The 15,560-nt window shown below is 37.2% G+C and overlaps 1 protein-coding gene across 1 annotated transcript in view; it reads right to left on the bottom strand.

Annotated features, from left to right (window-relative positions):
- Positions 1-15,560, bottom strand: part of ddr2.S (discoidin domain receptor tyrosine kinase 2 S homeolog) — a 44,471-nt gene that overhangs the window by 16,677 nt on the left and 12,234 nt on the right. The window lies entirely within an intron of this gene.

Raw genomic sequence — 15,560 nt, 5'->3', positions numbered from 1 at the left:
GAAGTATAGTGCATATATGACTTAAAGGAATTCTGTCTTGATTTTGGTGTAGATTTTATTTCTAAATTACATTGCTTACATTACAAATAATAGGCTCCACCATATAAAAATTTTAATCTTAGACCAATAAGTGTACTTTTTTTAGCTGTAATATTGGTGTGTAGGTAGCCATCTCAGGTCATTTTGCCTGATCCTGTGCTTTCAGAAAGGGTAAGCACTTCAAGCTATTGTTTCTTCTACTCAATGTAACTGAAGGTGTCGCAGTAGGACTTGGATTTTTACTACTGAGTGCTCTTCTTATATCAACCAGGGAGCTGTTATCTTGTGTCAGGGAGCTGTTATTTTGTTACTTTCCCATTGTAATGCTGGGGGGGAGGGGAGGGAGGTGAACAATTTGTACAAGTCACATGGCTGAGGGCACTTGGAAAACTAACTAATGTCTAGCCCCATGTCAGATTTCAAAATTAAATATAAAAATAAAACTGTTTTCTCTTTTGAAAAACGGATTTCAGTTCAGAATTCTGCTAGATATAAACCGTTGCACTGGAACAACACAACCATCTCCCACTTTGAGCCTAACACTATATTTGTTCTATTTAATAGGAAAAATAATACCAAACTTTGCCCATGTTTCTGCGTTATCCCACCCCATGTGTGTATTTACAACCTAATATTTGCACCATGGGTTTTATTTTCCAATTAAGGGAGAAATAAATCACAGCAAAAATTAGGCTAGACACACCAAACCTAATATTTTGGGCTTCTGCAACAGACTAAGGCCACTACAACCCTTTAGTATTGAAAACCTGCAACTACAAAGATAACCCGAGCAGCTACTCATCATCCTTTCTGCTGATTTACAACTGACACTTAACTGATCGGTAATTAATGTTGATTCATATTACATGGCAGCATAGAAACTAGTGCACTCAAAAGATGACCTAACAGGATCAGAAGATGGGGAGCTATACAGGACAACTTTGAAGTAATGGATCATTATACAGCTTCTGGACCGCTGGGCTGGTCCTGTATATAAAATAGAGCTTTTCTAGCAATGTTAGTTTTTATTTCCAATTGAAGCATCAACCTCAATTCAAGTCATCACTCATAAGTTGCCTGCGTAAAGCAACAGCAGTTATAAAGTGAACTTTGTTTGCATTGTCTACGAACTGAAGTCCACTTGCACCAAATTTAACTGATCTTGAGGCACAATTCCAACATGGTTTTACTACTCTCCCAAAATACCCTGCAATTAAATATGTTGGTTGTTAGTTTACAGCCACATATTGCAGAAACAAATCTTCTAACAGGCTGTGTGTACATATCAGTAACAATTTGAAAGTACACTATGTCCTCTCTCAAGTTACAACAGAGATTTTAAAACCACAGTCTTCTTTTCCAGATATGGTGCCACTATTTTATACAATCAAGATCCGCCTTAGGCCAACAATACTGCAGATTATAATAACTGTTTGTGAGCCACAACAAAATTTGTTCACATAATATAATATAACAAGGTAATAAAGGTGATTTTGTAATCCCAACATCTTTAAAATACATATGAGTATGTAATAAGTGAGTTTCTTTAAGGGGCAAATTCACCAAGGGTCGAATATCGAGGGTTAATTAACCCTCGATATACGACTGGGAATTAAAATCCTTCGACTTCGAATATCGAAGTCGAAGGATTTTGCGCAAAATACTTCGATCGAACAATCGAAGGAATAATCCTTCGTTCGAACGATTAAATCCTTCGAATCAAACGATTCGAAGGATTTTAATCCAACGATCGAAGGATTATCCTTCGACCAAAAAAACCTTGTAAAGCCTATGGGGACCTTCCCCATAAGCTAACATTGGGTTCGGTAGCTTTTAGGTGGCAAACTAGGGGGTCGAAGTTTTTTCTTAAAGAGACAGAACTTCGACTATCGAATGGTCGAATAGTCGAACGATTTTTAGTTCGAATCCTTCGATTCAAAGTCGTAGTCGAAGGTCGAAGTAGCCCATTCGATGGTCGAAGTAGCCCAAAAAACTCTTCGAAATTCGAAGTTTTTTTTACTTCGAATCCTTCACTCGAGCTTGGTGAATTGGCCCCTAAATGTTAATACAAATAAAAATCAGACTATATGGCCCGATCAGGATTTATGCCCTAATTTATCCCTGTTACAGCACATGGCAAAGGCAATTTCAGTAATTCTATGTCATCCAGTGAATGCTGTGTTGCTTTCCCTTTACAAGCAGAAAACCTGACTTAACCTAATGTGATTTAGGTTTGAATGTTTGGGGGGGGGGGGATGCTGTACTGATGAAAATTCTTGTTTGTCCTCCAAGGTATTCTGTTGTGAGATGAATCTGGTGAAATTCACCATTATTTGAGAATTTAACATGGTGGAGACAACATGGATAATAAGAAAATGAGAAGCAAAAGTAGTTTCTCTATCTTTATAATGGCAGTTCAACAGCTTAAACCTAGAGGAATTTTTCTTGCTTAAACTTAGTTCTTGGGATCTTTGTAAAGTGACAAATATTCACTGGAAAAAACTCACCTGGAGAAAAGATGTGAATGTTCGATAATGCAAGCAGACTTTTCAACAAGCGCAAAGTTTATTCGCCAACTTGTTTTCTTCTTTTAGCAAATTTTGTGGTAAATTTTATCTTTGGTGACAATACGTGTAACTTCACCTTCTACTAAATATGCCCCCACATTTAAAATAGCAGGCATAGCCTTAAATACATTGCCGTGCAAAATCAAAAACAATGGCCCAGTTGTTTCCGGACACCGTTTCTGCAGTCCCCAGGTGGCTATCGAGGTCTAACTCACACTGCTGCCAACTTTTTAAACTCATTTACACTGACTTTTGCACCATTTTATATATCAATTGATCATGCATGCTTATTACCAGGGCTGGAACTAAGGGTAAGCAGCTGCCTAGGGGGCACATGAAGGGGGGAACAATTATAAGGGAAGGAACTGAAATATTGACTTTTCAAGCTTTGCGTGAGAAGCTACTGGAAGCGAGATTGGAGTAGGTGGGTGGTGAAGCAACTGACAATGGGTGAGTGTCCAGTGGAGTATGGTTTGGGGGGAAGGGGGAAAGTGCTAGGCCAGGTACCGGTAGTATTGCCTTGGGTGCAAATACCTCTTTGCCTGGCTCTGCTTATTACAGCTGTATTAATTTTCAACATTCCTTATTAAATACTATACGCTATAGAGCAAGGGTTCCCAAACTGTGGGACTGGCCCTTCTTAGGGGGCTTGGAGTAGTTGCAGATAGGGCTCTGCCTGAAGGCTGCTTCTCCTAGATACTTCTAAAAGACCAGCTCAAGGCTGAATTACTTTTACACCAAAATGCCTTATAATTTCAACCTTTTTATGAATTAAGGGGGCACCTGACTGAAGAATGGAGTGCAAAGTGCACTGAACTATGTCCCAGCCATTACTGTAGAGTAGGGCAGAATTCTACCAGGCGGTTGTTTTTTTTTTTTAAAAAAGCAAACAAAACCAAGGACAAATCTAGGGACAACCCCTCATGGGTTATAAAAGGCAGAATATGTACCCAAGTGTAGTATCTCATAGCTACCAATATGTTTTTTTCCAAACAGGTGACCAGTGCCTGTTAATGCTGATTTGTTGCTGCAGGGGACTACGCCTGTAGCAAATATTGCACCTTTTATTACACAACCTCCTTAGACAGTTAATTGACAGATGTTATCCATGCTCTTAGTCCTTGGCACAACGAACACTATGAATTCTGAACATTAAAGGTGTCACTTTTAGTATAATGTAGATTATATTATATAGTGATATTCTGAGGCAATTCACATCTGATCTTCATTTTTAATAATTTGTATGTTTTTTTATTTAGCTTTTTATACTCAGCAACTCTCTCTCTTCTGCCTTTAAGGCACAATTCCAGGGGGAGGTTGAGACATGCCTCTGTATGAAAGTTTCAAGCCTTCATCCTGTTTCTTTCCTTTCAATACAGATGCCTTACTAGTAAAGAACAGCTAAACAGCAAGCTCCCGGGGATTTTGTTTTGAAGAAGTGGAAATTTTTACTTTGCAGTCATCTGAGCTGTAATTGAGCACTTCTAAGGAAAAATAACAGCCCGGATCCCAGGGTCTGTTGACTGTCGGTATATTACATTCTGTGAAGACGGTTTCATGCAAAGATTATTCTCAGAGTTCCTGTGTTGGTGTTTGTTTTTCTCTTATTTTGTAAAAAGGCTCTAAGATACATATCTACACTGTCAATAATATTTTTAGGTGGCTAAATAACCTCATATTCTTCTGCGATGAAGCTGAGTTTTCAGACTTCTTGGGGCAGATTTACTTAAGGTTGGTTATTCGACTGTCGAAGTTAAATCCTTCGACTTCGAATATCGAAGTCGAAGGATTTATCGCTATTCGTTCGATCGAATCGTTCGATTTGAAGGATTTTAATCCATCGATTGACCTCGGTAGCTTTTAGGTGGCGAACTAGGGGGTCGAAGTTTTTTCTTAAAGAGACAGTACTTCGACTATCGAATTTTAGTTTGAATCGCTCGATTCGAAGTCGTAGTCGAAGGTCGAAGTAGCCCATTCAATGGTCGAAGTACCCAAAACAAAACATTCGAAATTCAACGTTTTTTTTCCTCTATTCCTTCACTCGAGCTAAGTAAATCTTATGTTGATTACATTTGACCACAAGCAACATTTTTGTTACTCAAAGTTTTTTTTTATTATCAAAATAAATCACATAATATATAAGAAATATAGCTAACTGGAGTTGGACAGTATTTGACTGTTGGGCAAGCGTTTATTTAATACCCCCAATTATTAAAGTGCCCATGCAAGGTGTCAATACCATCTTCTTTTACTTAAGTCATTGGCCCTTGTATAAGACTTAAATGATCCCCTTTCCTACTAATATTTGGGGTAGGATGTATATCATCAGTCTATGTTTATCATCATTGGCCGCTAAGATGTTACAGTTGTTGGCCAGAGGACATTTATTTTGCTCTATCACCAAGTTGCTTTTCCTCAGGGCACTATACTACCAAAAACAGATGCAAACATATATAATTTAACAGTGCGATGAAAGTATTAGTCTAAGGCCATTTGGATGACTTTACTAATATATATCTGAAGCAGCTTGCTCAAACAAAGAACATTTTAGAAAAATTGTGTGTGTATGTATAACTTTATTTATAAAGTGCTGTAAGGATCCTCAGCACTGTACAATATATTAAACTACACAGGGAGGATGAGTAACAGAATAAATATATATATACAGCAGGTACACATATTAAGTGCAATCAGACAAGAATGATAAATCATGTGCAAATTGCAGCTGCGGTTTTTAACAGTTATTTATCTATTACTTGCGTTTTGATTTTTGTTGCAATTAAAAGTTACCGGTTCAAGATTCACTGGTCATTCCATGAGTAGGTGCAGGGACCGCCTTCACAAAGCAGGTGTTACATCCGGGGCTCCCTTGTGTCCATACAACCTTTACTTTGCATCTTGTATAAAATTCTTTAGAGCAGACAGTACCAGTGGATCGGTGCTAGGCTCAAGTACCCTTGTAAATCCATTTGAGCATGCAAATTTGCACTTGTGTTTGTAAATAAGCACTAAATATCTCTACACTGTTGTGGCTTTTGGGAATGCTCAAAGCTGAACTGATGACCATGTCTCATCTAGCCCTGAAATGTATAATTGCTTCTATAGGGAGCCCATTTCAATAATTTTTGTCATATTCACAGTAAGTCCCCCACCCGGTCAAGCCATAAAATATCTATTTATTATGTTGTTATCAGGTTATGCTTATAATGGATGCAGGGTTACACAAGGTCCCAGGCAACAGATGTTATTTCTATATAGTAGAAGTAAATCTAGAGCAACTGGACTTGCTGAGTAATCATTGAAGATGGTTCACAATTCATCTGAAATAAAGAAGCTACTTGGATGATTAGTGAAATATGTTCAATGATATCTTCAGTTGCTCTTGATTTACTTCTACTAGATATACCATGACCTGGATGAATGAAAATCTTCATAAATGTTATGTCTACTGTATTACATGCTACTGTAAAATGGTAACTTGTGTGACCAACACAGTATATAGTCACTGTACATATTGTGATGTGCCCGGATTTAGGGCTTCCAGCCAGTCTGGTTCTAGCAATAGATTGTTTGCTTATTTTCACTCATAATTGCTCACTGTATGCCTCTAAACTATGGCCAGCCAACTCATTAACATATCACAAATACATGTAGGTGACTATGATTTTCCTCCGATTATGAGCCATTGCACATTTCCAAGAAAAGGTTGCCAACAGCTGTCTTACACTGAACGTGTGCATGAGATGAAGGAGATGGTGCACACCATGATACATTCAGTTTTGTTCCCCTCAACTACGATGTGTTAGTTGAAACAGCTCAGTGTTATTCTCAGTATATCAGGTGCATCACATACACTGGTATATATTATATCAGGGTTGAAGGCAGTAGGACATCAGTGAAAATCTGGAAATCAACAGACTTGTGCAGGGTATGCAACCACCACCCCACCTCCATAGAAAAACAATAACAAACTTTTGAGGCTGGGTTACATTTTTACCATGTTTTAAGCCACACAAAGTGATACTCTTTAGCCATGCAGAGAAATATGACATTGGACTCCGCTGCAGGGATGGGGTTAAGCAATATAAGTACAGGCAACATCAGAAAACAGTCTTTGCTTGTGGGGAACTTTTGCAGGAACAAAGAGGCTCTGTATGGAGCCTGCAGCAAGATTAACACATTTACACAAGCGGCCCAGGTAACTCTCCAGGAAAAGCAAGATCACTCGCAAATATTGAAATCTCACACGTCTAAAAAAATATGCAAAAAACGTTTGTGAGGGGGACTCTTTAATACCAAACACAGGTTTACACAGACAGGCCCCAAACATTGCAACAAACCCGAGCTTCAGTTTCTTAAGGCTTTTTTCAAATCTGCAACGCCCCATTGACCCTCCTGCAGTTATTGACTTAAAGATAAAGATTGATTGGCATTACAAGTCAGCAACATCCGTATAAGTAACTGTGTTGAGTAATATGCACACACAGTGTAACTGTGTTGTAGGAACCCTGCAGTGAGTTGCCTCTAAAACCACTTTTTGGATATGCATCCAAAAGTGCTCTTCGCATGTCTTTGACGAACTTGGCACCACTTATAGTCTTCCTACCTTCAGTTCCAAATTGGGCACTGCTGCACATATTGACACAGGGGAACCCTGGAGCTACCACCACCTCCTGACCAGACGGTAGCTTATTATGGTTATTATGGAGTCACACTATTTATGGACATTTTTTTCAGGCTCGGCCACTATGGAAACAATATTGTGTAAATCGATGTTAAGTAAACTTCCACTTTATTTTTCTAAACAATGTCCAGTAAAGTATTTGTTGCTATTTATTTGTATCTATATGTATGAACATATGTGTATGCCATAATGATTGCTCCAGCAAAACACAAAATGACACAGTATCCCTATACACCAAACGAAACCCTACACATTTATTAAGAAGAACAGCTCAGCCATTATGTACTCCTTTTGCATTAAGCAAGAACTCACAAATTAAAACAATGGATCTTAATAAAATATATTACAATTTTTTATAGTGCCCCTTTAATGCCAAACCTTACCAAATAAATGAGTGCCAGTGATTACTTTGAAATGCACAGGAGTTTAAACAGTTTAATCATTTTATATTTATTGAAGAAGTCATCACACAACATATACAGTACTTTAGATTAGGATTGAGCAAGCTGTAGCCCTTTAAATGTAGCACATAGCATGTAACATGCCCAGCTGGAAACGTCAAATAATGTAAGCCAAGCTCTTTGTCCATTTAGCCAGTAACATCCACCCCCACTGCTGATCTGACCCAGGCCCCAACAATTGTGCACAAATCAAGGCTGTCCCACCTTAATAGGGGCAATTAGAAGATCAGGGTACTGGGTACCTGCTTTAAATAGAAAATATAGAGTAGGATTATAACATGCCTGAAGAAGGGACCTAAGTAGTCCCAAAAGCTTGCATTTTGTAATCACCAAGTAACCAAGTATAATCCACTCTATATATTTTGGGTTTGAGCTATGGCTAGCAAGGTACACCACTCTGCTACTATGCTCTAAGTAGAGCCAAGCAATTGTCTCCTGAACTACAAAGTAGTTTTACATAGGAAAATTGATTTAAAGGTGCACTTTTAACTGAGCCAATGTGCTACATTAGCCTTTCTATAAAAACAGGGAGTTTTTGATAATAGTAGTAGGCACTACTCAAGTATAGGCACGATTCCCTCTTGTTCAGCATGTGTTTAATGAATAGAGCTTGTCCTAAATATACATTTGTTTATGCAGGGAAGGTAGGTAGTAAGTCTGAAGGAAAGTGATGCTCTGCAACATACGGATTTTTTTTTCAATTGAAAGATCAAGAGCAATGCATTTTCTACTTACAGGAACAGTAACACCAAAAAAATGTACTGCACTGGTAAAAGTTCTGTGTTTGCTTCAGAAACTCTGCTGTCTAGCCACGGGGCAGCCATTCAAAGCTGGAAAAAAAAGGAGAAACGGCTCAGGATACACAGCAGAGAACAGATAAAACACAATTGTATTCTACAGGACTTATCTGTTATCTACTGTGTGACCTGTGCCTTTTCTACAGCTTGAATGGCTGCCCCTGTGGTTACACAGCAGCTTGTTTATATAAACTATAGTCAGGTTTTTGAAGCACACACAGAACTTTTACCAGTGCAGTGCAACAGTACATTATATTGTAATTACATTGATACACTTTCATTTTTTGCTGTTACTGTTTCTTTAAACTGAGTTTCATTTTACTTTGAAAATGGGTGTGCATACTGTCCCTTTTATCATTTAGTAAGCATTTTGATTTAGAATCTGACTATTAGTTGTCAGCGTCAAACAACTGCTACATGAAAACAAAGACTGTAGGGATTACATCACAATTATCATTTTTATAACATTATGATTGATTATGACAATGCTGAGAATATATAAAAATGATATAAAATAAGCAAAATCAAATTAAAAAAAACCCCATAATGTATTATATCTAGCTACTTTTATAGGAAAGAGCTTTCATGAAACATGGATTATGTTAGGAAGCAAACGTAACTTCAAGGGTTTATATTTTGTTATTTTTAAAAAGGAGCCAGGGCTATTATTAAAAGCCAAAGGGAAAGATGAGTGTGTTTTTCCATGTGTTTAAAGATGACTTACAGTAAATGGCTTTTATCCCTCTCTGACATTACATGTACAAAGCACTACTCCCACATCAAGAGGGACATTTCTGTGTCTGTTCTCCAAACTGATAGTCACATATAAACCCCTCTCTGAAGAGTTCATTCAACTGACATGAGTCAGACTGGTATAATGTTTCTAAGCAAGGGAAACAGTAAAATAACTATAAGTTATGGGGCCGGGTGCAGGCCATGCAGCCAGGCCTCCCCAACCTCTCCCGTTTGTGTGCACAAAACTGCAGACAACCCCCCCCCGTAGTTGCGCCACTGAAGGGAAAATAGTTTCAGTTAAGGTAACAAAGTTAAGTAAATGCTGGAGTGTCTAGTAAATCATTACTAACCCTACCAGAACTTGTATCTCCCTGATCATAACACTTGCACAGAACCTCCATGTGACTTGTTTAGCTAATTATACCTAATATTATTTTTGCCCACCATATTTAAAATGTATATGCCTTTAAACAGCAAATGTAGCTTGTTTTCTAAGTAAACCAATAAAGCATTCCCTGTTGTATTTGCTTCCAAACAGATCTGATATGTTATTTAGTATATTCTTTTATTCATTTTATTCTATTTAGAAAAAAAAAGGTATTTTTCGTTTTACAAAAAGCATTTATGAAAAGTACATCGAAGATGATGTAGGGTGATCCTTGGACATTTTACATTGCATAGGTTGCAGATGATTGTCTTGTAGATATCCACATATTACTCAGTACAAAACCCTAGTAACTATTAGAGAATCCTATATAGTCGTAACATATATTCAAAAAGAAATAAAGTATAAAGGCAAGCTTAAACAGTGCTTACTCAACAATTCACATAATTGCCCTATCGTCACCAGAAGAGGTAGCTAGAATAAAAAATAGTCTAGAAATTAGATAGTAAGGAAAACTTAGAAGAAACAAATAAGAGAAAGACATAAAAAAGAAAATATAGGGGCAAATTTATCAAAGGTCAAGTTTCCAAGTTATGTGAATTTTTTTTAACGCTAATAAACGGGAGGTTATTTATGAAGAATATTATCATCTTTATCATCATTATGAACATCTTCAAATACTTCATGGAACCTCTGTCTTTGACTTCTACATAAACTCTGCAGATTTTAGAAGTAGAACTGTTTCCAGGGTGATAAATCTCACATTCAAATTCAAATTGGAGAGTTTTGACCAACAATTTGAATTCTAATTTACCATTAAAACCTTAATAAATCTGCCCCATAGTGTTGTTCAGCCAATCCCTGGTAAATTAGCAGCCAACATTTTACAGTTTGGGGTGAAGTTGTTTAACTCAACATTATACAACGGCTAAGAATTTAGTTGAGCTCCTAGTCTGACTGTAGTTGTTTATATTGTTCAGATTCTAGAAATAATACCCATGATGAACATATTTTAACAAATGTTCTCTTGTGTATATTGCTTAACAGTTCTTCCATACGCATATTTCCCATCTCTGTAAACCATTCAGATACCGTAGGTGGTGTTGTGGAACGCTAGTGGCAGGGTATCACAGATCTGGAGTAGGGATGTAGCGAACTGCCGATTTGGTGTTCGCGAACGCCGTTCGCGAACACCGGCAAAAAATGCGACGTTCGCGGACCTTTTTTGGAACTTCGAACACCCGCTAAAATCGTTCGATTAGAACGATCGAAGGATTTTAATCATTCGATCGAAGGATTTTCATTCGAATCGAACGATCGAAGCCATTCGATCGAATGCTTTTCATTCGATCGAATGCTTACAATCGTTCGAACGAATGGAAATCGTTTGATTTTTAGCGGTCGAAGGAATTCGAATGGTCGAACGACTTGTATTCGAATCGAACGCGAACTCAAAATGCGAACGTTCCCAAACGTTCGCGAACATTCGGCGGACGCGAACGGTCGAAGTTCGCGCGAACTAGTTCGCGGGCGAACAGTTCGCTACATCCCTAATCTGGAGTGATCTTGTAGACCTACAGTATAGATTGGTCAACTTGCAGGTCTGATATATTATTTTGTCTCCACGTGCTTAACAAAATCTTGTTGCAAATACTCTCATTAGTGGAATAGTAACTTTGTATTCAATCTGCTATATGACTGCATTATGGACTCCACTACTTTCTGTATCTCTCAGGTTCATGTTTATTCTTCAGCCTATTAGTCCAACATAAATTCAAAGTTGTGTCTTAAGCTGAATGAGCATTATGGACATGGAATGGGCATACCATTTAGTTCCTGTGCGTGCATCACAAGAAGGGTGCAGTATCAAAGAAGCTGTGGAGGTTTGGGACTGGGTGCCAAACTTTTGTTGTTCACTGGAAAGCAAATAGAAGGCCTATACATTGACAAAATGTTCACAGCTTTAAATGTTTTTTACTTTTGTCATTGCTTAATATGTTCAAACGTAGTAATTTCATTCTTTCAATGGTAATTTTTTGCTTTTTTTAAAAAAAAATTATTAATCATATTATTTACACAGCCCTAAAATGCACAGATGTAAAACTAAGGGGGTGATCTATCAAGGTTCAAATTGGAATTTTTGCCACAATTCTAATTTATTTTTGCACAAAAACTGACAAATTTGAATTATATTTTCAAAAACTCAAATGTCTGGTATTTATTAAGAAAAAAACCCCTCAAAAACTCAAATGTAAAAAATCGGCATCTAAAAGCTGGCGAGGTCAGGGGAGTTGTCCAAGGTAAAATTCAAGCTATATTTTTAATTAGAAATTTTCAAGTTTTTGAGTTTGTAAACTCACAAATTCAAGCTTTTTAAGCCTATAAACTCAAAAAATTCAAGGTGTTCACGTTTTTCCACGATTATATTCAACAGATTTTTTTACATTCAGATTTTATCATAAATAAGGAATGTGTTCCTTAGCATATAGCAAAAAGCTGTACTATTAAAGGAAGAGGAATTGTAAGTTATTGTATATAAAGCAAAGAGAAAGTTAACCCTTGAAGCTGCACCACCCCATCATAGAGCCCGATAACTCATGGGACAATATTAAAACTTAACTTTTACTAATAACTTAAATAAAATCATTAGTCCAGGAGAACATTTAAAATAAAGTTAGGAACAGGGAGACAAGGAACCTTAGTTAGGTTAAGGGATAATTGCAAACCATGAGTTGAATATAAGGCTGATACATAAAGTCTGTAGTGAGCCGCTACAGTCTGTAGTAAACAACTACAATAATAACGTGGTATAGGGCAAAAAGGACACATATCACGTGGCCTATAAAAGGTATAGGTAACCTATTCAATTGTCACCCTTTCCACCACCAATCCAGTTTCCAGCTTTAGTCATTCCGGACATTTAAAGGACAAAGCCTGCTTAACGCGGGTGAAACGCACGGCAGGCGCATTTTAGCTTAGCTAGGCAGGGGGACTGAACTTCAACAATCTAGGCCACCGCTTCACGGCACAAACAGGAGGGAAGCTCTGTGGGTGAAGGGGTGGGTGATCTACGGAGCCTCTTTCTGGGGTAGAATGAATGCAAGCTTTTTCAGTACCACAATTTATTTTTAATAATTAAATAGTGGATCAACTTTTGATACCACCTAGACAAACTATTTCTTCCAAGATAATGGGAGGGTGCGTCTGAGGGTGAATGGGTGGCAGAATGAGTAAGGCTGGAAACTGGATTGGTGGTGGAAAGGGTGGAAATTGAATAGGTTACCTATACCTTTTATAGGCCACGTGATATTTGTCCTTTTTTCCCTATACCACGTTATTATTGTAGTTGTTTGCTACAGACTGTAGCGGCTCACTACAGACTTTATGTATCAGCCTTATATTCAACTCATGGTTTGCAATTATCGCTTAACCTAACTAAGGTTCCTTGTCTCCCTGTTCCTAACTTTATTTTAAATGTTCTCCTGGACTAATGATTTTATTTAAGTTATTAGTAAAAGTTAAGTTTTAAAATTGTTCCATGAGTTATGGGGCTCTATGATGGGGTGGTGCAGCTTCAAGGGTTAACTTTCTCTTTGCTTTATATTCTTATTTCTTTAACCCTGCACAACATCTACTGGTTTTCTCAATTGATGGGTGGTGCTCCCTTACCTCGTTTGTGATTATATGTTAAGTTATTGTCAGAACACTGTAATGTAGAAGAGGAGTGACCTTTTCAAACACTTTTGGGCATATTTACAAAAATTTGAATTTGTGAGGTTTACTCACCAAATAGCTCAGCAAATGCTGGATATGTGGGCTGTGAAAAGATGGTGTTTTAGATGCTTTTGCTGAATTATTCTAATTACTTCACCCATGTGTGTGTTTAGCCTTCAGTAAGCACCCCTAAGAAAAAAAAACAGTATCACACTGTGATTTGTGAAAGAACAAATATCTTTGTGTTTAATATAGCCCATGTACATACAAGATAAGGACATTGTTTACCCCCACCCCTAGGCCTTTTATAAAGCTTGATGCCCTTTTCTTGTATGACCATTGGATTTCTTCCTGTGCATGAGCTGATCCAATAAGCAGGTGAGGGTCTTCCAGTTTCAGTACCTGGCACCTTCACAGGTGAATTTCAAGGGCTATTGAGCTCTCCACATTGGATATATATTGAGTAAACACCCCTGCAGTCAGGTGAACAGTGGAAAGCTGCCTTTATCAAAAGCCTTTGCCAGAGTAAACGCTCCACAGGACTTTCACTTATTAATCTGAGGGTGGCCAGTAAGATATCATAGAGATTCCATAAGCAGAGGGGTAAAAATGAAAACTGAAATTATTTTGTTTCCCCTTCAAATTGTTAATTAGCAGGGAATTTAAAAGCAAAAGGACAGAATTTTCTTTCTCCAATAGATGGTCTCGAGATGCTATGACAGAAAGAAAAATAGGTTCTTGAATTGGTTTATTCTGTACTGAATAACATCTTTTACTTTTTTGGAGAGTTCAGAAGTTTAGCCCTGGAGACAGCATTGACCACATGATCCTCTGTTCTTGTGATTCAGGCACATTCTGACAACTGATCTTCATCGCAGTTCATTGTGCACCTTTCATCCTTTACTCTGTTTACAGAGTAAAATCAATACTAGCAAATGTCTCTGGACAGTTAGAATAAACTGAATCAGCAGAAATGTTGTGGTTTTGCGTGACATAGTCCAAACTGAATTCTGTCTCATATGGTTTAGTAAAATCTTTGAATATCCCATAGACTGGTCAACAGAATTAAATATACTATTATAATTAGGGACACAGATACTGTATTTACAGTACATGGTCTTTTCAAATATAACATAATAATTTAGGTAAAAAAATAAACAAATGGCTTCCACATTTCCATAGTTGGGGTAATTAGTGTTGTTGTACAGTTAACAATGAATTTATTCCTAAACTTTTATGGTTGTTTCTTTTAAATAGAAAGAAATTAGTTCTTAAGTGACCATTTGTATATGATAACTTGATATGAGCGGGGTACTTTTCTCTTCAAAAAAATTTTTTTGGACATTCAACAACTAGTTATCTACAAAAAACCCTAGATCCTTCTCAGTTAAGGAAACTCCCAACACCATTTTGTGTTATAACTTTATAACTTATTTTTGACAACGTACATAACCTTGCATTTATCAACATTAATACTCATTTTCCAGTTTGCTGCCCAGTTTAGCAACTTAGTCAAATCACTCTGCAAAGTGGCAGCATCCTCCATGGAACCTATAGTTCTGCACAATTTAGTGCACTCCTAACAAAATCCAAGATGCGGTTTAGTTCTCCATTGAGCCCACCATTAAATCACTCATTCATTGGAATTCTATAACCAGCCCTAAAGTACCCTACAATTTTATATGTATTATACGTATTATCATATGACAATGTCATGTCAATACTGAACACAACATGGGGAATCCCTGTCTTCTCTGATATATTGGGCATTACCCAAATTCTATATTTACCATAATTAAGGAGTGATTTATGCTTATTGGAACATTCTATCCAATTGCAACCTGCATTGTTTACTTTTAAAATTCAATTGAACTTTTGAGAGTGACCATTCTGGTTACAAAAAACGTAGCAGGGGTATAACAAAGGCTCCTGTATCAAAAAACATGGGGAATCCAGGCACTCAAAAACTCACAAAAAAGGGCCACCAAAAAAGTCTTAAAATATTATTTATTGTAGATTATATAAAAAAATTTAATATTATTTATTGTAGATTTTATTAAAAAAACAATATCTTCAATGGCAATATACATTTCACTCCTCCCAGAGGAATTATTCAAGTGCTCTGGGATGAACGAAACGCATTGGGCCATTGGAGATGAGAAAGTGGAGTGGTTCTAC

The sequence above is a fragment of the Xenopus laevis genome, chromosome 4S, assembly GCF_017654675.1.
Source record: "Xenopus laevis strain J_2021 chromosome 4S, Xenopus_laevis_v10.1, whole genome shotgun sequence".
NCBI lineage: Eukaryota > Metazoa > Chordata > Amphibia > Anura > Pipidae > Xenopus > Xenopus laevis.
The sequence above is the reverse complement of the archived record's forward strand: the minus strand, read 5'-3'. Positions and strand labels throughout refer to the sequence as shown.